This window comes from Moschus berezovskii, chromosome 11 (genome assembly GCF_049115385.1).
Source record: "Moschus berezovskii isolate FMDL1 chromosome 11, NW_MosBer_1.0, whole genome shotgun sequence".
NCBI classification, from domain to species: Eukaryota; Metazoa; Chordata; class Mammalia; order Artiodactyla; family Moschidae; genus Moschus; species Moschus berezovskii.
The window spans coordinates 26,577,896-26,602,016 of NC_142470.1; positions in this window are offsets into that span (position 1 = coordinate 26,577,896).

Genomic DNA, 24,121 nt, shown 5'->3' on the forward strand with positions numbered 1-24,121 from the left:
AATTTCAGAGATTTTAAAATATAGGAAAAAATGGACCTTTAAAGCCAGTGAAAAATAGTAAGAAACTTGCCTGACCTCAAACGCTTAGTGGCAGAAGCAGAAATTTAATGCAGAGGACCCCAGTTGACCCCCGGTCTTTCTCTGAGTCAATGCTCAGGAGCTCTGGTCAGTCGCTCTCCCTGCCCAGTGCCAGCCTCTTGACTTAGTACTCCGTCTCAGCTCAATGCTCTTGTCTTGGCTTCTGTTCTTTAAAGAAGTTGCCTCAACGTCATCATTGCTTCTGATAAAATGGCACAGAGAGAATTAGACCTTGGGCTACAGGTTCAAAGCAAGATGTCTTAAGGTAAAGAAAGTGAGAGCTTTATTACTACAGCAAACAGTACCCGCACAGAGCAAATGGTACCCTTGCATTTCCGCTTACTCTGTGAGATTTCCCTAAAATGGAAAGGTGAGTAGGAAAGGATGAACCACTACCAGATTAGATCTACTACCAGATTAGATCTAACTTTCTGTTCTGCCACCTGCCAGCACCGTGACCATGGGAATTCAGGTCTCCTGGTTGAGTCTCTGCTTCCCAATCTATCATTCAAGGAGTTGAGTTATCGAATCCTTTATCTAATTTCTCTGGGCCCTGACACTCTGTTTCTCAGACATTTCTTATCTTGCTGGGTTGGGCACCACCATTACTTATTGCCTTTTGTCTCTGCCCTCAAAAACCAAAGTGCTCCGTTGATCACAACATTTTTAAACCTTTCACAGCATCATTGGAATCTTGAACCAGCCCAGGATCTTTTTCTCGAGCCATGTGACCTAAGATTTGTTTCAGAAAACCCGGACACTGTGCTCTATCTAGAGGACCATAGAATGATGTTCCTTCCGTGCTTCTTACTGCCTTGATACGCATTCTGATCTAGAAGCCTGAGAGAAAGAACCACAGATTGACTTCTCCCCATAGATCTGCAGGCAGTTCAGCGGTAAAGAAAAATCTGCCTGCCAATGAAGAAGACACAGGTTTGATCCCTGGGTCAGGAAGATCTCCTGGAGAAGGAAATGGCAAATCCACTCCAGTATTCTTGTCTAGAGAATCTCATGGACAGAGGTGTCTGGTTGGCTACAGTCCATGGGGTCACAAAAGAATCAGACACAACTTAGCAACTGAACATCACCACCACCACCAACATAGTTCTGGGGTAACAAGGCATCTTTGTACAAATCTAGACCCTGTGCCCAATGTTCATTTCCCCTCTGGGTTCTCACCATGTGTTTGGGCACAATTCTACCTCAGTGTGTATGCTCATTTATTTGCACCTCAGTTCCCCAGATAGGCTGTCAGCTGCTTAAAAGTCCAGAAAACGCTTGATGCATCTGTGTCCAGAGAATCTAACATAGTGGATGCAGGTTTGGACATCTCCATGCAGGAATGCAGTGGGGACTTGAATGTGAGATTTCACTTGTAGGCAAGGATCGGGAAAGGGGGCTTTCTCGGGAAAGGTATCATGGGGCCACCACTGGGCTAGCAAGAAGGGGGTCTCAGAAGCATCTCCCAGGCTGCTGGCTGCCTTTCTCCTACCTGCTGCTGGAGCCTGTGTGTGTGTGTTAATTTAACTGTAAGATTTACTTGGCACCATGGCCTCCAGTATCCTCCGAGTCCATGTCATGTCCTTCTCTACAATTCGTGATCCTACGTGGTGTTTATGTTGCTGCTCAGCATTTGTCATTTATTTTACTAAGTATTGACATCAAGCTTTCTAGGAAGGAATTATCACTCTCTTTGAGAAGTTGCAGCAGCGGTTCCTTTTTTACAGCCCTTGGATCCCCCTTTATCTCCCTTCAATTTGCTTCTGGAGTGGTGCTCCGATGAGGCCATCTCCATCTTTGATCCCTGAGCTTGTCTTTGTTTGATTTTCCCCTTAGATTTTCTCCAAGGGTAAGGAATCACTATATTGTTATTTATCACAGTTTTCTTTAGATCTTTTTGATTAACTTGGTTATTTCAATATTTGAGTCATCTTGGCAATTTCACTGTTTATCCATGTTGAAGCCTGATTTATTATCAGGCTTCATCAGGCACATTTCCCCCTTGCTCCCCGTCTCAGGAGATGAGTCCAAACCCATCTGCAAAGCCTGTTCTGAGAAGGCCAAATCATTCCTAGTTATTTGCTCCCCTTCAGGGCTGTAGAGATAAAGCTCTGGTATCTTGCCAGTCACATCCAGGATAGCTGGTCAACCTATTTTTACCTTCCTGGGATGTTCACACTGCCAGGTGTGAGATATGTGGAGGGTGGAAAAAGTGAGCCTTCTGGAGAGCATTTAGATTCTTCAAGGCCCAGAATTAGAGCAAGTTTTGGGAGGTATCAAGGGCACACCTCAGGCCATTGGATACATGATGCCAGCATCTGCCTTGTTTTCTGAGCGAACCCCATCCACAGCCTGTAACACACAGAGAGCATTAGGCCTTTTGATCCAAGAGTTGCATCAAATCATTTTGACCCTTTGAGGAAGATATGTAACCTGGGCCAAGTGGAGCCAGATGACTTTTTTTTTTTATTACCGGAGCATAAAACGATATTAAATGATTTCATGACTTGTAGCCAGGACATCTGTTACTAAACATTAGAAATCTGATTTATTCAATTCTAACAAATTGGCACTCAGCCCTTTCTAAAGTGATGCCTTGCCTTTGGGGTGAGAGGGTGTTGTTGGCCAGTATTCTTTTCGAACATACCATCCTTTCCACGTATTCCTCTCCTGTCTGAGACATGATGTCCCTGTTGGGAACAAGGAATTCCCTAGGCCAGAGGGGCAGTGGCTGTTTCAAGGGCAGCCTAGCAGACCCTAAACCTTAGCTCCCCAGAGCTGGGCTGTCACAGGTGAGGGGTGAGACCTAAAGAAGAAAAGGTTCCTATGTGGAACTCTGAGGGCTGAAAACCAAGCCACAGGGTTGGAAAGAAGACAGACTCTTGTATTAATGGCCAGTTCCTCCAAATTGGCCCAATTTTTCCTTCGGCTTCACTTCTGTGGCTTTTATGAGGCTTGGTATTCTATTCCATATGCAACCATCCCTAGGCTTTGGGGAAATTCCTCTTCTCAAATCTTTCATTCATCACAGACCACCACCTTTTTGGCATCAGGGACCAGTTTTGTGGAAGACAATTTTTCCGTGAAATGGGGTGGAGGGGATGGTTTTGGGATGATTCAAATGCATTACATTTATTGTGTACTTTATTTCATTATTATTACATCAGCTCTACCTCAGATCATCAGACACTAGATCCCTGAGGTTGGGGACCCTTGTCATAGATGATGAAGCATTTCTTTGAGAAATGTGGGCTTCTGATTCTTAGGACATCAACATTTTGCACAGATAAAAGTAATAAATGGAAATCATGGTCTTCTACTGGTGGGATTTCAGACTTAAGTTATCAAGAGTGTGTGTTGGTGGGCATTGGGGCAAGCAAAAGAGATAAAAGGAGAAAATCTTTCCCAATATAGAGGCTTCCCAAAATAATCCAAAGTCACCCACTCACTTTATCCCTGCATTCCATAGTTCTTACATTTGTACGTTCAGTCACTAAATGCTTTATTTTTCAAATATTTACCTGTGCTAGTCATTTTTCTAAGCATTGGGAGAGGGGTGATAAAATTTAAAGAAGAGGCAATCTATTAACTCAAGAAGTTGACAGTCTGATAAGAAAATTAAGACACTGGCACAGGCTATAAAGTAGAAAATTATGAGTCATGAGAGAGACCCTGATAAAGGATTGTGGGAAGTTAAAGGGGGAAAAGAGAAAATGTCCACTGGAAGGCTCCAGGAAGTTTCATGAAGGCTGTGGGATTTAGGCTGGGTCCTAAGCAAGGAGGGAAAGCAGTTTTTTAGTCGCTAAATCACGTCCGACTCTTCGTGATCTTATGGGCTGTAGCCAGCCAGGCTCCACTGTCCATGGGATTTCCTAGGCAAGAATACTGGGGTGAGTTGCCATTTCCTTCTCCAGGGGATATCCCTGAACCAGGGATTGAACCACACCTCCTGCTTGGCAAGTGGATTCTTTATCACTGAGCCACCTGGGAAAACATAGAGAAAGGAGAGAAACAGTGGATATTCCATGAGGAAAGTGTGGATATAGGGCAGTATGAGGCAGGCTCGAGGAATGGGAAATCCTTCGTGTTCCTGAAACCCACAGTCCATGGAGAAGAATAAATGCAGACAGCGTGAAAGACCGGCTGAGGCCGCATCTTGAAGGTCTTTATGTGCCTGGCAAAGACCTACTCAGTAGATTGAAGGATTTCTAAGCAGGCAAACAGAATCCAAGGAAGACTTATCTAAAACCTTGTGTATACTGATAGGGTGTGGGGTGTCTGAAAAGATGCAGGTAAGAGATAAGGAAAACGTCATTTGAAGTATTTGGAAGGGAAAGCAGGATACACAGGGCAGATTTACAACAGCTGGATTGATAAGGTTTCAGAGTTGATGTGTTTGTTATAGAAGGGATGAGATGAGCTTTAGGATGAGCTTCGTTTTTTTCTCACTCGTGGAACCTCCTGGAGTAAGTCACAACTTGTCAGGCTTCCTCTTCTTCCTCCCCGGCATGTACCTGAACACGTGTTAATAGAGGCTTCACGGGAAGGAGGGCTCACCTAATTCCTTCCCGGCTATGAAGAAGCTCAGAGGAGGTCATATGTGTGGAAACATTTCATAAAGTTTGTAAAACACTCTGAAGTTCATGAGGGCTGTTTAAGTTACTACGTGGGTGTGTGGGACAAAGAGAAGGGAAGGGTCTCAGATGAACTTTGGGTTTCTGAACAGGAATGCCGCTGCAGGTAGAAAATGAAGGGAAAGAGGAGGGAAAAGGAAGCCACGACTCACTCTGTAGTTCAACACAAACTCCAGGAGGAGCAAAGGTGTGATGGGAAACTGGAAACCACTGAGGACATTCTATCATGTAGCGACTGAGAAATTCTAAGAGCTCCAGTGAAGCAAAAACCAAAAAGGAAAATATCAATAAAATTGTCTGCCTTAGAAGTTACAACTTCTGTATGACAAAATGTAATAATAAGATTGGAAGAAAAATAGCAAACAGGGAAACTGGCTTATCAATTGTGCAACTGACACTGATTTGATTTTTAAATACATAAAGAGCTTTACAGAATAATTAAGAATATAAATGAGTTCAGTTCAGTTCAGTTCAGTCGCTCAGTCGTGTCCGACTCTCCACGACCCCATGAATCACAGCACGCCAGGCCTCCCTGTCCATCACCAACTCCCGGAGTTCACTCAAACTCATGTCCACAGAGTCGGTGATGCCATCCAGCCATCTCATTCTCGGTCGTCCCCTTCTCCTCCCGCCCCCAACCTTTCCCAGCATCAGAGTCTTTTCCAGTGAGTCAACTTGTCGCATGAGGTGGCCAAAGTATTGCAGTTTCAGCTTTAGCATCAGTCCTTCCAATGAACACCCAGGATCGATCTCCCTTAGAATGGACTGGTTGGATCTCCTTGCAGTACAAGGGACTCTCAAGAGTCTTCTCCAACACCACAGTTCAAAAGCATCAATTCTTCGGCGATCAGCTTTCTTCACAGTCCAACTCTCACATCCATACATGACCATGGGAAAAACCATAGCCTTGACTAGACGGACCTTTGTTGGCAAAGTAATGTCTCTGCTTTTTAATATACTATCAAGGTTGGTCGTAACTTTCCTTCCAAGGAGTAAGCGTCTTTTAATTTCATGGCTGCAATCAGCATCTGCAGTGATTTTGGAGCCCAAAAAATAAAGTCTGACACTGTTTCCACTGTTTTTCCATCTATTTCCCATGAAGTGATGGGACCAGATGCCATGATCTTTGTTTTCTGAATGTTGAGCTTCAAGCCAACCTTTTCACTCTCCTCTTTCACTTTCATCAAGAGGCTTTTGAGTTCCTCTTCACTTTCTGCCATAAGGGTAGTGTCATCTGCATATCTGAGGTTATTGATATTTCTCCCAGCAATCTTGATTCCAGCTTGTGCTTCTTCCAGCCCAGCGTTCCTCATGATGTACTCTGCATATAAGTTAAATAAGCAGGGTGACAATATACAGCCTTGACACACTCATTTTCCTATTTGGAACCAGTCTGTTGTTCCATGTACAGTTCTGACTGTTGCTTCCTGACCTGCATACAGGTTTCTCAAGAGGCAGGTCAGGTGGTCTGGGATTCCCATCTCTTTCAGAATTTTCCGCAGTTAAAGGCTTTGGCATAGTCAATGAAGCAGAAATAGATGCTCTTCTGGAACTCTCTTGCTTTCTCCATGATCCAGCGGATGTTGGCAATTTGATCTCTGGTGCCTCTGCCTTTTCTAAAACCTGCTTGAACATCTGGGAGTTCATGGTTCACATATTGCTGAAGCCTGGCTTGGAGAATTTTGAGCATGACTTTACTAGTGTGTGAGATGAGTGCAATTGTGCAGTAGTTTGAGCATTCTTTGGCATTGCCTTTCTTTGGGATTGGAATGAAGACTGACCTTTTCCAGTCCTGTGGCCACTGCTGAGTTTTCCAAATTTGCTGGCATATTGAGTGCAGCACTTTCACAGCATCATCTTTCAAGATTTGAAATAGCTCAACTGGAATTCCATCACCACCACTAGCTTTGTTCGTAGTGATGCTTCCTAAGGCCCACTTGACTTCACATTCCAGGATGTCTGGCTCTAGGTCAATGATCACGTTATCGTGACTATCTTGGTCGTGAAGATCTTTTTTGTATAGTTCTTCTGTGTATTCTTGCCACCTCTTCTTAATATCTTCTGCTTCTGTTAGGTCCATACCATTTCTGTCCTTTATTGAGCCCATCTTTGCATGAAATGTTCCCTTGGAATCTCTAATTTTCTTGAAGAGATCTCTTGTTTTTCCTATTCTGTTGTTTTCCTCTATTTCTTTGCATTGATCACTGAGGAAGGTTTTCTTATCTCTCCTTGCTATTAGCCGTTAGAAAAATAGGTGAAGAATGTAAGTTATAAAAAAGAAATACAAATCAATATACACTTTATATAAAAGAAAACTAATTAATCCGAATTAAAGATGCTCAAATAAAATAAGGTATTTTTTTCACCTACTGCTAGATTGCTGATTCAGTTAAAAAGATTGAAAATATTCTTTTAAGAAGAGTTGGAAAATTATTGCTCTCATATACTACTGGAGAGGGAATGAAATATAAATAATGACATATTTTCTGATGTTTGATTTGGTGTGTATAAGTGACACATCCTTGACCTACCAAACCCACTTCTGGAAATTTACACTAAGATATATATGCAAATGTAAAAATCTAAGTGAATAAAGAAGTTTATTTAATTATTGTTTAAATCAGCAAAAAATAAAAGCAGTGAAATATATAATAGATTAGGTAAATTGTGATATACCTAAAATTTTTTTGTTACTAAAATTGATAACATAGACCCTTATTTATTGAAATGTAAAGCTGTTAGCATATTATTGAAAGAAGTGTGGTACTATCCCGTTTATTCAAAATATTACATATATATATATATATATACTTATTTATACAAGATATGTCTAGAAAGATATTGATTAGAAGGTTAGCAGTATTTTTCTCTGGATCATAAGATTTCCCACGCATTGTTCTGTATTGCTTCAGTTTTTAAACTTTTAAAAACATTTTTGCAAAAACAATCACATTTCCAAGTTAAATATGTAAAATAAATTGAGAGAAGTAATCAAAGAGGGAGAAAGAAGAGAAAAATGGGAGTAAGAGAGAGCTGTATTCAAATGAAGCTGTGGAATTTTATTTCACCAAAGGGACTGAGTGATGACACAGAGGGGTCAAGTCATTGGGGGAAAAAAAAAACCCTTCTTACAATTTTCAAGACAACAGATCACACCACACAGTGCAGGGCAACACGAGGAAGCACGAGGCTTGGTCCAGAGGCAGTGAGGAGAAAGCATAGCCCATAGCATTTATTGGCTTTTCTGTGGCTAGAGCAGGCCAGGGGAAGCAGTTTAGGATTCACTGTAGGGATAATGTTGGTGGGCTATGGGACACTCCGCCCTGTGTTGATTTAGGGCAGAGGGAATATTTGCTTGGTGTGTGAAAGTGAAATGAAGGAGGTGGCTGTCTGTATGGGCATGAAATTTGTTGGTTTGCATGTGAAAAATGTGTTTTCAGGCAAGTTGCTTATTATCTCTAGGAATTAGCCAACCCTGGAAGGGGCTGTCAAAACATCATAAAATTTAAAACCATGATTAATACAGGAGGGAGAGAATGGGAGAAAGGAGAAAGAATAGTCATTGAGGGAGGTGATGGTCTGAGGATTACTGGAGGGTCTTGCTATGGCCTGAAGGAGGAGCAGTGCTTCACTTAAAGGTGAAGTGATGCTTGAGAAGCCACACAAATGTCTGTTGTATATAGAAAGAGTCGAAAGAAACTCAACCTCGATGGCTTCAGTCTTGGTGAAAAAGTGGTCTAAGTCACTCTTTGAAATTTACTTGGATAGAGTTTGGTAAAGAATTTTAAAAGAATTGGAGCAATTTTAAATAACTCTTGGATAAAATTCTGTATGTGACTTTCTGTGTGAGTAAAACAATAGCCATTGGGGTCCTTCTGTGGTTATCATCATCAGGCACAGAAGGAAGCATAAGCTTGACTTAGGATATTTGCTAATGGAATAGAGTTTTTCAGCCTAATTCTTAAAGTTCAAATCCTTGAACCAACCCATTTCTGTACCAGGAAGTGGCTTCCTTGGGAGACCAGTGAGATGATACAAGAACCTGTGTTGACCGCAATAGGGACCACTCTCCACCATCGTGGTTGGCTCTTGAATCAGGTGAGAAGAATCCTGGGATACTCCTTCCATTCTCTTCCTTGCTAACTGGAAGACTCACCCCTCTATGCACCAAGCCCTCCTTCTATGCATGCACAGTAGGAAATGATTAATAACTGGAATTTCCCTGGTGGCTCAGATGATAAAGGATCTGCCTGCAATACACGAGACCCAGGTTCGAACTCTGAGTCAAGAAGACCCTCTGGAGAAGGGAAAGGCTGCCCACTCCAGTATTCTTGCTTGGCTGGAAGACTGATTCCTCTACACACGGACCCCTCTTTCTATGTATGATTAGAAACTTCTCCCCTCCCAATCCCTGACATGGCATAAGAAAGAGATGAAAAAACCCATAAGATGTTGTCTTATGACTTTCCCCAAGATTTCATATCTTGAACATTTTCACAGCTCTCTCTGTTTAAATCCTTCTCCTTAATGAAATTAAGAGCAACCTGGGAAATACATCTGCTAGTGAGTGATGTCACCCTTTATTTTAATAGAGCTTTACGATGTGCAGTGCGGTAGAGAAGGCAACCTAATTGTCACTGCTTTCTTTCTTCATGCGTGGTTGAGTAACTGATGTCTCTAAGTGCTTGAGTGAGGGCAGATGAAGGAGAGCAACATGAAACAGCTCCCAGATGTCAGCTGATTCCACATGACAGAGCCTGGCTGTGTGAAGCGATAAGTGTGTTCTGTGGACATCAGGCTGAGCTGTGCCAATGTGAACATGTTTGGAAAAACAACAAGCCAGCGTGGTCATTTCTCTGGGCCTTGTCTTCCTTGCTTCCAATCAAGCTGCATTCTTTACTCCTGGTCTGGAGGCTATTTACAGTACATCCCAGGGAGCCAGCCCATGGCGCTGACTCTACTTTCCTTTGGAAATATTAGAATTTGTCTCCTGAGGGAGTCAGAAGGATTGTTTGTTAGTTTAAAAATAAGTCATACGTTTGATTGTGATTGTGCAAGACTCTCTCCTCCTCCATGAAGTGTCCATTTCAGGGCTGGTGGTAAGGAAGATGTCCACAGGGAGACTGAAGGCAGGACTGCTATCTAAGGGGTATGCTGTCTCTTATCTAGAGATAAAAGAGCCAAGAAGAGAAGTAATAACACTGCAGGGAATGCCTGCAGTGGAACTGATGCCTTTTACCAGGAAATGGAAGTCAAAAGGGAACAGGATTACACATTAGTGGGAGAGGATTAATACCCAGGCCAAACTTTCCCATTGCTTCTCTAGTGGATTCTTTGAAATAAAAAGGGCAGAAAAAAAAAAGGGTTGTACAATAGCTGCAACATTTAAAACAGAGATTTCAAAAGTCCCGGCCTACTTTAATAACCTTCCCATTTTTCGTCAAGTCATCTAGGCTCCAGCCTGGGCCTTCACTTTATATGAAAAACAGTTCTTATCTGAATCACACAGATGATTCTTTCTTTTTTCTCCAACCACACATTTTAGATGGATAATCTTGTTCATTTTCATAGCCCACCACACGTAGGAGGATATAAACCTGGTGTGTAGCCTATAAACTCAGTCTTTCTTCTGAGTTCTTATCCTTTCTACAGACTTGCACCTTCTCTCAGAGATGTCTAAAGCACAAGTGTTTCCAAAAGCAAAACCACCATGTTCTCTCAAAACCAGTATCTCCTCATTACTGATGTGTTAGTCAATGGTCATAACACCCAGTATTTTGAACTAAAAGGAAAAACAAAACAAAAACCTGCAGCACTCTCAGAGTTCCTGTCCTAAAGTTTTGGCTTTATCAGGCTTCTTTGAGAAAGGATAAGACATACATCGCGGCCTGGACTAATGAGCTTACCAAAGTCACAGATCTATGTGTGTCGTCTTTAATATCTTGTGTGCATACTAAAGGCACTCAATGCCTTTGGCTGCTGCCTCCTGCTTGGAGCTCCATCCTTCATTCCTGTAACCTCCTATTCTTTATTCATTCTTTTTGTCAGTTTCTTGCTTTGGCTCTTCCTCCTTCTTCCCTATAGCAGTGTTATTCCTTAATAAAGGTATTATCTAATCTACCCTATTCTTTCCATTGGAGTCCTAAATATCATCCTGAAAACTTCTTATTCAGTACATCAGGGATTTGTAATTTCCTAGAAGCTCTCCAAGAAGTCTAGCACCATTTTGTCTATAATGTGTGGATAAACAAATGCAAGGTGGCATTGTCTTTACAATCAGTATGTGTGCTAACATGTGTCTGTAACCTGTATTTCTCCCAGCAGGACCAAGGGGAAAGCCTGGCTAGATATTTACCAGAACTACTTCCTCTACTGTTTCACAGCTTTGTGCAGCTGTACGTCTAAGTTCTAGCCATCAAGTGGAAGGCCCATACAGACCTTTCACTGGTACTTCTCCATGCTCTTTTCCTCTTCCAGTTGGCTGAGTCAGTATCATGGAAAATTGTCAAGTCACCCGCTAAAATGGCAGAGGCTCCGTCATCCTAAATCATTAACATACTGCACAGGCAAGGGTTTCTATGCTGAATTTTTTACCCTTTCCAGTACTATCCCATCCAAGAAAGAAACTTATATTGTTCCAAGCCACTGAAATCTGGGGGCTATTTGTTATAGCAGGTGATGTTTCACTAACATAGTCAGGTGAAAGGTGATGGTAAATCAGCCATTTCCATGGTATATCTCAAGCATATCTGACTACTCTGTCTCCTGGCTTCCTAGTCACTGTAATATTGCTTAGTCCAGGGGTTACTAAACTTTTCTTATACCACAGATACCTTTGGCAGCCTGTTGAATCCTATGAATAACTTTTAGAAGAAAAAAATTAAATGTTTAAAATAAGCCATATATAAAAGCAAAGGACCACAAAATAAACTAACTTAAATAGCTACAATAATCTTTAAAAATTAAAATATATGGCATTGGCATTAATATATTCAATAGAAAAACAATGCATTTAGAACATAAGCAAGTTAGAAGTGAATTTTATTTTTTATAAGCTTATTAGTATGAAGTCTAATTCAAGGCCACTGTTCCTTTTTTGAATAAGGTTATTGAACTATGCGGTGGTTTTGTCAAGGCAACACATGTGTCATGTTGGATGTTTAGTAAATGTTGATTTTTTGTTTCGATGGTTACAAGTATAGAAATCCCAGTTTACAAAGATATATTGAGGTATTTAGAGTAAAGGCTGCCATCGATGGTATTACAAGGCAAGGATAGTCTATCAAGGAATACCAGAAATCTCCATGGATTTTTGAGTTACACTCCAATGTTTCACGATTTTAGTTTTGTGATCAATGAGCTCATATTTGGCTATGATACCATCTTTGATACCATTTATATCAGAAACCATTCAGCAACACATCATGAAAATGACTCATCCCTTTCCACATATTGATCAACAAACCATTGTAGAGACAGAATGTATTGCAGATGTCTGGGTAGCCAGTAGTTGGTGGCTGATGACGCCTGGCTGTGGGTTGCGTGAGAGTCATCTGGCAACATTACACGGGAAGAATGTGATCATGTGTGATCTACATTTAGGGCAATAACAACCATTACGTTTAAAAGAATTCTGAAATGTCTGTAATAACTGTCATGCAATTGGGCAGTATCCTATTTCTATTGGTGAAAAGTCACAAATATTGCTAATACTCCTGTGGTTTACTGTCTACATTTATAATGCAAAGACATGCTACAATTCAGTTAAAGTTATTGGGAATAAAAAGTGAGACTTTTTCTCAACCAAGTCCTAGAACCCAAGGAAACCTTGGGGAGAACCATGGATTCAGGTAGAAACCCCTGTTCCAGACCTTTAAGACACTCTTGTGTTGGGGCAGAATGCTCCCTTCTTGCCAAAAGTGTAGACTGTGCATGCATACATGACCTTTCTGCAGCCAAGTTTATGTCCAAAGTGAGGAAATAGTTGCCTCCTTCCTTTCTTTTAGCTCAAGTGGCTTCTTACTTTTTCCCTGCCCTTTCAGTTCAGTTCAGTCGCTCAGTCGTGCCCGACTCTTTGCGACCCCATGAATCACAGCACACCAGGCCTCCTTGTCCATCACCAACTCCTGGAGTTCACTCAAACTCATGTCCATCGAGTCGGTGATGCCATCCAGCCATCTCATTCTCTGTCGTCCCCGTTTCCTCCCACCCCCAATCCCTCCTAGCATCAGACTCTTTTCCAGTGAGTCAACTCGTCTCATGAGGTGGCCAAAGTATTGCAGTTTCAGCTTTAGCATCAGTCCTTCCAATGAACACCCAGGATTGATCTCCTCTAGAATGGACTGGTTGGATCTCCTTGCAGTCCAAGGGACTCTCAAGTCTTCTCCAGCACCACAGTTCAAAAGCATCAATTCTTTGGAGATCAGCTTTCTTCACAGTCCAACTCTCACATCCATACATGACCACGGGAAAAACCATAGCCTTGACTAGACGGACCTTGGTTGGCAAAGTAATGTCTCTGCTTTTTAATATGCTATCTAGGTTGGTCATAACTTTCCTTCCAAGGAGTGAGCGTCTTTTAATTTCCTGGCTGCAATCAGCACCTGGAGCCAGACATCTTGGAATGTGAAGTCAAGTGGGCCTTAGAGAGCATCACTACGAACAAAGCTAGTGGAGGTGATGGAATTCCAATTGAGCTATTTCAAATCCTGAAAGACGATGCTGTGATAGTGCTGCACTCAATATGCCAGCAAATTTGGAAAATTCAGCAGTGGCCACAGGACTGGAAAAGGTCAGTCTTCATTCCAATCCCAAAGAAAGGGAATGCCAAAGAATGCTCAAACTATCACACAATTGCACTTATCCCTGCCCTTTACTCTGTGGCAAAAACCCACACCAGAGGGACACTGCATGCTCTAGGCCAAACCACACACACTCTAGTTTAGCCAAACATGCCTTTTCAGTGGTGAGTCTGGGGAACCTTCTTCAAAAGTATTTCTATTTTATTTCTTCCCTGAAACAGTCTTGTTTTCTTATACTTTTATGAGCACCATATAAAGCATATGTTACTATATAAAAGTGAAATGGAATTAACCTATACAGATATAAGAAATACAAATAAGTACATGTGTTTCCCATGTTTATCCTTCCTCAGGATAATTGCCCTAAATATGAGTTAGTGTACACGCACACACACACACAGTAATTTGATATTATCAGCAAGTCAGATTGCTCATGGAAAATATCCACTAGATTATGAGCTTCAAGAGGGATGGAACTGAGTCTTAAATATCCATGAACCTCTGGTTCCTGTCTCAGTGAATGACACAGAGCATGGCCTCAGCAAATGTTTGTCAAAGAGAACTAAAGCCTGCTAGTTTAGAAATTATTTCAAAATATCTTGGATAGTTTTATATATATATATATCTGAAATAATTGGCACGAAGTAGAATTAGTTGATTGTAACATAGCCATTTGGTAATACTGTATCCTTGGGAAAGTTACTTGAACTCTCTGTGGTTCACATAAGTCATTGGTAAAATAAGGATAATAATATCTTCTCCTTAGAATTATGACTAGCTCATAACAAAGATGCATAGACTAATGCTTGGCACATAATATGTAAACTCTGTAAACATCAGCTGTATGATTATTGCTAGAAATTGCAGTGGTCATGGTAGCAATTTTGTCATTCTTAGAAGTGCCAAAGAGCATCGAAATGATCAGAAATTAATGTTCTGCCATAAGTTCTAGATCTTATTGCTTATTAAGATTTTGTGCTTGGTTTTCTTTATTAAAGTATAATTGATATATATCATACTAGTTTCAGGTGTACATCACAGTTACTTGATATTTACACTTATTTTGGAGTGGTCACTGTGATAAGTCTAGATACCATCTCTCACCACACAAAATTGTTATTATATTATTGACTGTATTCCCTATACTGTACATTTTATCCCCATGACATTTATGTTTTACCTGGAAGTTTGTAGCTATTCATCTTTTTTACTTACTTTGACTCTCTTCTAGGCTCACTCAGGTTATCAAAACTGACAAAATTTATTTTAAGGCTGAATAATAGTCCCTAGAGGGAAATAAGTTGGAGTAAACAATTACTGTGTGATTTCACTTATATGTAGAATCTAAAAACACAAAACAAATAAACACAACAATAAGATAGTCACAAAGAAGAAACTGGTTGTGACCAGAGGGGAGGGGGTTGGATAAGAAAATATGGTGTATATATATATATACAGACCACACATATATATACCTGAAAGTAATATTATGTATATAAATTATACTTTAATGAAAAACAAACATAAGGTCTTAATAATAATAAGATCTAGAACATATTGTAGAACATTAATTTCTGAGCGTTTCAATACACCTTGGTGCTTCTAACAGTGACAAAATTACTACTATGAGTATTGAAATTTCTAGAAATAATTATATAGCTGATGTTTACAGAGTATATACTATGTGCCAAGCATTATTCTCTAAATCCTTGTTATGAGCTAATCATCATAATTCTAAGGAGAAGATATTGTTATCCTTATTTTACCAATGGGTTAAGTGAACCACAGAGAGTTTAAGTGATTTTCCCAAGGTTACAGAGGTACCAAAAGGCTATGCTGCGTTCAACAAACTCTCTTCAGTTTAAAAAACTTGTGCCAATTATTTCAGGTATATAACTATCCAAGATATTTTGAAATAATTTCTAAACTAGTAGGCTTAAATTCTCTTTGACAAACATTTGTTGAGGCCAGGCTCTGTGTCATTCACTGAGATAGGAACCAGAGAGAGGTTCAGGGATGTTAAGACTGAGTTCCATTCCTCCTGAACCTCATAATCTAGTGTGTATTTTCCATGATTAGTTTGACTTGCTGTTGATACCAAATTACTCTTTATGTGTGTGTGTGTGTGTACACTAACTAATGTTTAGGGCAATTATCCTAAGAAGAGTAAACATAGAAAGCACATGAACTTATTTGTATTTTTTGTGTCTATATATTAACCTATGCTTTATTTGGTACTCATAAAAATATGAGAAAACAAGACTGCTTTTTTGTTGGTGGGAATGTAAACTGACACAGCAACTATGGAAAACAGCATGGAGATTCTCCAAAAAAATTAAAATAGGACTACCATGTGATCCAGCAATTTTACTTCTGGGTACTTAGCTAAAGAAAACAAAAACACTAACCCTTGTGTCTGCTTTGAACATTGCTTTGTCCTTCAGCTTCATTGCCAGTCAGTCAACCAGCACTCTGCGTTACTTCTTACCCTGAAATTTCCCCTCTACATTTCATTCTATAATTGACTCTGAACTTGGAATCAAGATAATGCAAGACTGCTTGTATTCAGTTCAGTTCAGTTCAGTTCAGTCGCTCAGTCGTGTCTGACTCTCCGCGACCCCATGAATCACAGCACGCCAGGCCTCCCTGTCCATCACCAACTCCCGGAGCTCACTCAAACTCATGTCCACAGAGTCGGTGATGCCATCCAGCCATCTCATTCTCGGTCGTCCCCTTCTCCTCCCGCCCCCAACCTTTCCCAGCATCAGAGTCTTTTCTAGTGAGTCAACTCTTTGCATGAGGTGGCCAAAGTATTGCAGTTTCAGCTTCAGCATGGGTCCATGTATCCCATAGGGGTCTTCCATGGTGGCTTAGATGGTAAAACATCTGCCTGCAATTCCAGAGACCTGGGTTCAATTCCTGGGTCTGGAAGATCCTCTGGAGAAGGAAAGGGCAGCCCACTCCAGAATTCTTACCTAGAGAACTGCTGGCTACAGTCTGTGGCATTGCAAAGAGTTGGACACGACTGAGTGACTGACACACACACACACACACACACATGCACACACATGTGTCCCATAAATGCATCCATTTTCTTGATTGACTTTTATGATAACTATATCCAAATATTTGGAAGGGTTCATTTTCTGGATAAATGGATATATCCACTTAATAAGCAAAGTATAGCTGTGTGTTTGCATGTAGACTAGCATCACTTTTCTTTTACTTCCTTTATCATGATGACTTTTTCCATCCTCAACCCTGGTCATAAGGCAACAAATTCTCTCAAAACACCACAATCTCATGATTGAAAAATGACAAACTGCTTGATTTTAGGGTCAGTGACTACTTCAGTATTCTATGATTTATGTTCTTGACCAGTTCCAGACCTCAGGTATATTTAGAGATGAGGGGAATTGGCTAGACACCACAAAGGCATTTCTTCTCATGCTTTGGATTCCAACCAATAAAACAAAGGATGATATTTTTTCCTGTCAACACATGCACTTGCTTGATGTGATTTCCACCCCTGCTGATGGGCTGGGCAGGGCAGGGCCGTGGCTCTGCCACACCAGTGGACATGAATTCAGCTCCCGCTTCAGTGGAGGAACAAATTCCAGAATGTTCATCTCTGCAGGTGGTTGTGTCATTCTTGATGTATTTCCTACTGTCTAACCAGTTGGTATTATGACGTTTATAAATCTAATGCTATGGTGGAGACAAGTTGGATGGAAGATTTTGTGCTTAGGAAGAATATGCCTATGGGGCATTAAGGAGAACAGGATTAAGTTGTTTGTGTCACTGTTTTATGGTTCTGGACAGTCTGTTCTAGCTGGACAAAATGTCAAGATTTATGGTAACACCAGGTTAGAATGGTGCATTTTTAACATGACACCTTCCAGCTGAGGGAGACTTAGCATGATTCCTATTGCTTTGGCTGAATCAGTTTTCCTTCTGGCTTCTTTAAAAAAATAAAATAAAATTGGTCACTCCAGGTGGCATGCCAATGCAGTAGACATAAAGAGATATGGGTTCGATACCTGGGTCAGGAAGATATCCTGAAGGAGGGCATGGCAGCCCATTCCAACATTTTTGCCTGGAAAATTCCATTGACAGAAAAGCCTGGTGGGCTACAGTCCACAGGGTTGCACAGTGTCAGAAACGACTGAGCGACTAAGCACAAGTGGCATCTAGGATCTTAGTTCCCCAGTCAGAGATTGAACCCATACCCCTTTCAGTGGAAGGTTTGAGTATTAAAGACTGGACCACCAAGGAAACAAAGAGTATTAAAGACTGGACCCCTACTGGCTTCTTGAGTGGGTTTGAGTCTTGGGAAGAAGAGTCTTCCCAGGATAGTACTCGGCTGTCTGAAGGCAAATCAATAGTATGGCCAGATAAGCAGACACCATGGCAACAAGAGCATCTTCTTTGGAGAAGGGTGGTACAATGGGAAGTTTAAGAGATATGGAGGGAAGAATGTTGACCTCTGGTCTCATCACTGCACAAACCATGTCATCCACCTTGAGCAGGGGCCAGGACTTCTCTGGGCATCATCGTGGCTACCATGGAAGCACACACTCAGATTCCCTCAAAAAGGAATCTTCCAATGGGGGCGGCACACTCAGATGCACGCTCAGGTTCCACCACAGCCTTCTTGCCAATGCCACACTCTTCCATGGATACTCACAGAAAACACCTGAACATATTAGGGTCTTCCTGCCCAACACAGGACTCCTCTCCTATGAGCAAAACGTGCCCAGGAGCTCCCCTCGCTGGCCAGCACACCCAGCTGCACTGGAGTCCGAAGTTCTTCCTGCTCAACCCTCCTTTATCTTCTCTTTCTTCCAAAAGTATCAGAACAGAATTGCACTCTGCAGAAACCTCTGCCTTGTGCTGTTCCTTCTCCCCTTTTTCTTCACTGGAGTTTTCTCCCAAAAATCTCTTGCGTACCAATTCCTATCTTGGCTTTTGATTCTCAGAGGACCTGAATGAACAGAGTCAGGGTATGGACTCGTGTTATTTTGGCTTACACTGTACATTTCCCTCTTCTTGTAGAGATCCAGTCCCCATAGAAACCCAACCACCTTATTGTAGAACCGCTCTTCTTCAACCCCAAACATGGGGTATGGTGGACTGACAAGGAGCATACTGCCTCCTTGTTCTGCTGCCATGGGTAGCCACATAAGTTATGTGTTCATCTCTGTGGTTACAGTGATTCAGATGGGCTGGTGGCCAAATCAGTCCAGTCAGGGTCCTCCCTTGGGATATGTCACTCTGACACTGAGAGAGACTGTTCCTCTCCTTCCTATTAGAGATGAGTTAAGGGCGTGAACCTAACATCTGATAACCATGCATATTACCAAAGGAAAGAGAAGGCAGCCAATGTTCAGAAAGGAGCAGAAGTAAGAGCCTCAGGGTACAGGGTTCCCAGGCAGGGGACTCTCAGAACTGCCCACTTCCTGCCACTTTTCCTTTGGGTCTGAAATCTACTCCAGAAATCTTCTACTCCATTCCCTGTCTTTTTGCTTTTTTCCCCCCAATTTCAGTTGAAAATTAAATTGCAACTGAAAATTAAGTTGACATTGAATTGGGTTCTGTCACTGATACTTGAGATCATTTTCATTAATAGATTCAGTTTCTAATAAGTGGATTCAATAAGCCTGTTCTATAAACTGCGACTGCTCCTGCCTTGGAAATGGAATGAAATCTGGATTAGTAGGAAATTCAGCCAAGTGCCCGTCATAGAGCAGGCATCCATCAGTACTTTTTGAATGAAGCTGCAAAAAAGTAAGAAAATTAGAGTTTAGGCTCAGGAATAAGGATATAATTCTCAAGTGCTAACAGTGCCTTGCACATTGTCGGCACTCAGTTAGTATTCTGTGAAACTAAGCTAGGAATATGAAAGGACTTGGACTCACTGCATGTTTGTTTCACTAGATTTTCTGTGCAACCAAATGACAAGTCAGGGTACCTGGAAGTGGCATCCTTTCTGAGACTAGGACCCATCTTCTCCTTCCAAGTCAGAACTCACCAGCTGGAAAGGAGTGTCAGAGGGAAGGATAGTGGGGAAAGGGACTTAGAGATATTTAGAGGGAGTGACAAGAGGCAAAGAGCAATAATCGTATGGAAGGTAGAGAGCAGGGCATCTGAGACAGCTGGTGACCCATGGCCTTTTCCTTTGTTTCAATGAAAGGAGCCTATCTCCAGGGCCAGCCTGAGACCCACAGGTTCTCCCCATAGACCAACAATTCGGCTCCCCATTAAGCCAATATTCTTTAAATATTTGTTCAACACTTACTTATTGAAGGTGAACTGGAGTCAGCAAGGAATTCTGCTGCTGGTGATCATTTTCAGGACACTGCCTGGTTCCAAACAAAATCTATCTACAACATGATTTGTATATCAGAGGTCCCATGGGGAGGGTAAACTGGCACCACGTTTGTAACTTTGTTGGTATTAGTGTGTCTTCTAGGTGGGAAATATGATACTAATCTGTGGGTTAGTTAGGTTCTGCTCATCCCAAGGAGTAATAATTGGACAGGAGGCCTGGAGAACACATTTCCCAGACTGATGCTAGAAGACAGCCCAGGGCAGAGGAATGGTTGGTCTGGGGAGAGTTCGGTCAGTAGAGCCAGTTTCTTGATGTGTATGGTATATCTTGGGCTTCCCTGTTGGCTTAGACAGGAAAGAATCTGCCAGAAATGCAGGAGACATGGGTTTGATCCCTGGGTTGGGAAGATCCCCTGGAGAAGGGAACTGCAACCCACTCTAATACTCGTGCCTGGAGAATTTCATGGACATAGGAGCCTGGTGTACTGCAGTCCATGGGGTCACAAAGAGTCAGACAAGACTGAGTGAGTAAAACTTTCACTTCATGATATATCTATTTGTATCTATCAAATGTCATTCAGTCTCTTTACATGAGAAGATCCACAGACAAGGATTTACTTCTGATTAGGGAATAAATGAATACCATACAAAACTTAGCCCTGAAACTATAAGTAGTCTAAGTATTTTCTTAGGATTATGGAAGCAAGTCATTAAAGTATCATGTGGTCAACTTACTGTAGTAAATAATCACGTTCAGGGTAAGCTGGGAAGGTGTGTGAGCGGTAGGACAAAGCCAGGCATGCGTGACTCGGCAGAGATTTCCTCCTGGCTGCCCAGCGGGGTGGGCCAGGGACTCCTCAGAGGCAGCAGGAATGTCCTCTGGGTGAGGAGCCAGGGTAGAGTGGCAACCCCTGAACCTACATCTCAGACATCTCAGAACCTACAGGCTCACTTACCTCAAGAGCATATTTTTGCATCAGTTGTCAGTGAGTGGAAACTTGGCACCTAGCTCAGGGAAGTGACCTTGTTTTGTCAAGGGGTCATAAGAGGACTGTTAAAAGGAAGGGGCCTTTTGAGAACATTTAGTCTCCACGGCCTTCCCACCTTGTCCCAGAGCCAAACGCTCCATGGCCACCTTTGTCTCTGTTGCTTTTGACTTGCCTGGAGTTGCCAGTCTCTGATCTGAGAGCTTCCCTTTCCTGTCCCAACACCTGCCTTTTATTCCCACTTTCATCTTGAAAGTGATGGACCCAAATGCTCTGCCTTTGAGACTGTCATGCCTCATAACCACTCCTGTCTAACCTCTCATGACTTGCATCTAATCCATCCAAGAGCCTTAGATAACCTCAAGCCTCCAAAGGAAAAAAAAATGACACCCCTGTTTTATTAATTGAGCTCAGATAGCAGCACCTGGAAGACAAAAATGATACAAACAGAGCCCAGAGAACCAAAGGAGCATACATTCTAGTAGGATGAAACAGAAATATGGAAAACTGGTGAAAGGAAGACAAATGCCGGAAAAGGGTCAGAGAATTCTGACTAAGGAGATCAAGGAAACTGACATGGAAGAAGTGCCATGGTGCTGAGCAATGAATGACAAGGGACATTTCAATACCCAGAGTGTAGAGGGGAATGCAATCTTGCCTAGTGACCAGCAGTTGCACAAGAAGTGGAGATGTAGCCTTGGCAGAGAGGAGCTAAAATCAACAGACTGTCCTTACAGAAATAGGAATTCTGCTAGCAGTCATCTCACTTACTGCTACATTGTTTTACAATGGCCCCTGGAAGCTGTATGTCTTGTTTATAAACTTTAAGCTGGTGTCCTTCTCCACTACCTCAAGCAGAGGCAGGACCCCAGCAGGGTGTCACTGAAGGTACAATCTGTGAGTGGGTGTTAAATCTGCAGAAAAAAGAAACATCAATGGCTTCATCCCACAAACATGCAACCATTCTAAGCAATTTGTTTTCTTCAGATGAGGTCCTAGTCTCAGATAGGATGGGCCATTACACGGTACAAAACTTTGGGGAACAGTCTCACAGCTCCCTGTGTCTATCAGTTCATTGGCTTTGATGGAATGAGCCTCCACTTTTCCATTTACTTTTAGGTTGTGGTTGTGGAACTGAGTTTGGTTGGTGAGGTCACCACATTGTCATACAAGTTTTTGCCAGTTGACTGATTGCTGACTCAAGCAATCCAGATCTTTGCTAACGCACTGAATGTGAATGGAGTACAATTCCTTCGATTTTTTTTTTTTTTTATTAATAGGTGCTGGAAGTAAATTTCAGAATTTCCAGATTGTGAAGGAAACTGTCTCATTTACTTCTTTATTTATTTGGAGAAATTTGCAGTTCTTTGAATAAATAATCAAAGAGGCCTTTGTAGACCATTTTGTCCTCTGGCTGAAAATGGCCTGTGGCTCAGTTTGAAAAAATTTCTTGTGACTTTACATCATGTTTTTTGGTCAGCTGATATTGTTAATCATTAGTTCATTTAGTAACTAAGTCGTGTCTGACTCTTGTGGCCCCCCTGGATTATAGCCTGTCAGGCTCTTCTGTCCATGGGATTTCCCAGCCAAGAATACTGGAGTGGATTGCCATTTCCTTCTCCATGGGATCTTCCTGACCCAGGGATGGAACCTGCATCTCCTGTATTGGCAGACAGATTCTGTATTACTGAGCCACCAGGGGAGCCTGATGTTGTTTGTACTGACACAAAATAAGTAATAAAGATACATTGGCTATGTGATTGCTTAACTGATGGATGATGGAGTTGTCCTGGAGGTTTTCCCTTAATTTTCAAAACCACACCTTTATTCCACATGCCCCGGACACCCGCCCCAAGAGCAGGGCCACTCAGATGTACTCTGAGGTCCCAGAGACTATCATCTACGTCCCCTCAATTTCCTGGAATAGGAGACACTGTATTCTTTCTTGTCCACTCTGATCACAATGATATTTGCTTTGTCCCTGCCAAAAGAGTTGTGTTTCAGTCAGCCGCTTTTCTTGGTTTTGTCAAATCCTGTTCGCTATTTCTCAGTTATAAACTAATGATTCAGATTGCAGCATTCTCTGATTTAACATGAGCACAGCAGATTGGATTTGTTAAATCAAAGAGGGTGGGAAAGCAAAGCCAGTCCTTCAGAGTCAGTGACAATCTCTGACTTACATTTGTGGTGCCATGGGCAAGCGTAAAGAGAAAGGCAGAGGGACCTAGGAGAAAAGGATTCTTAATTCATTTGGTGTAGAGTCGGTAAGCTTGAGTTGAGTGAGTAAATTATATTTTGTAAAAATTCTATGGAATGGTCATTGCGCTTGTCAAAGTAGTTTTAAATTTTGCAGTAGTAACAAAGCCCTCAAATCTCAGGGTTTTTTACAGCAAAGGTGTGTTGTTCTGCTCAGCTGGCTTGTTCAACCAGAGACAGAAGGGGACTGTGACCAGCCCCAAGCCCAGGTGGACAGAGGTGCCCTTCACTGGCCTTTGTGGTAGCAAAGAGAGACTGGATACTTCTCCATGGGTTTTTTCTCTGCTTTAGCCAAGAAAGGACAGTTGCTACTTCTGCCCATATTTCTTTGGTCAGAACTGGTCACAAGGCCCTCTTCAGTTGAAAGGAGGATGATACAACTCCCAATGTGGGCTTGGAAGGAGAAAAGGACCAAGTATTGGTCAATGCTAACAATATCGACCACATCTGCCCTTCTACTCATGCAATGATTGCTTCACTTTTGTTTCCACATAGAAAGTACTTCTCTCACCCACAGTAGAAAACCCAGTGTGTCATTCATTTATCACAAATGTGTCAACCTCCAGGACACAGGGGCATGGATGACAGCCTCTACCTTAGCCTCTTACCTTTGTTCATTGTTTTCTCTGATCCAAAGACTCGTGTACTAAAAGGGCATCATGCCATCATAGAAAGGGGGCAAGATTGCCATAATAAATACTTCCACGTGAAAGGATCAAAATGAAGGCTCTCATCTGCCATGGAACTGACAATTCTGAAATCTAACTGAGGATGAAATATTCTGGGGCCTCCAATCCTGAGGAAGGAAGGAGAATATTCCTCAATTAAGCCCTGATTCTACTTTCTGTAGTTTGTTGCTCAGTCGCTAAGTTGTATCTGACTCTTTGTGATCCCACGGACTGCCGCATGCCTGGCTCCCCTGTCCTCCACTATCTCCTGGAGTTTGCTCAAAGTCATGGCAATTGAGTCTGCAATGCAATCTAACCATGTTATCCTCTACTGCCCCCTCCTCCATTTGCCCTCAATCTCTCCCAGC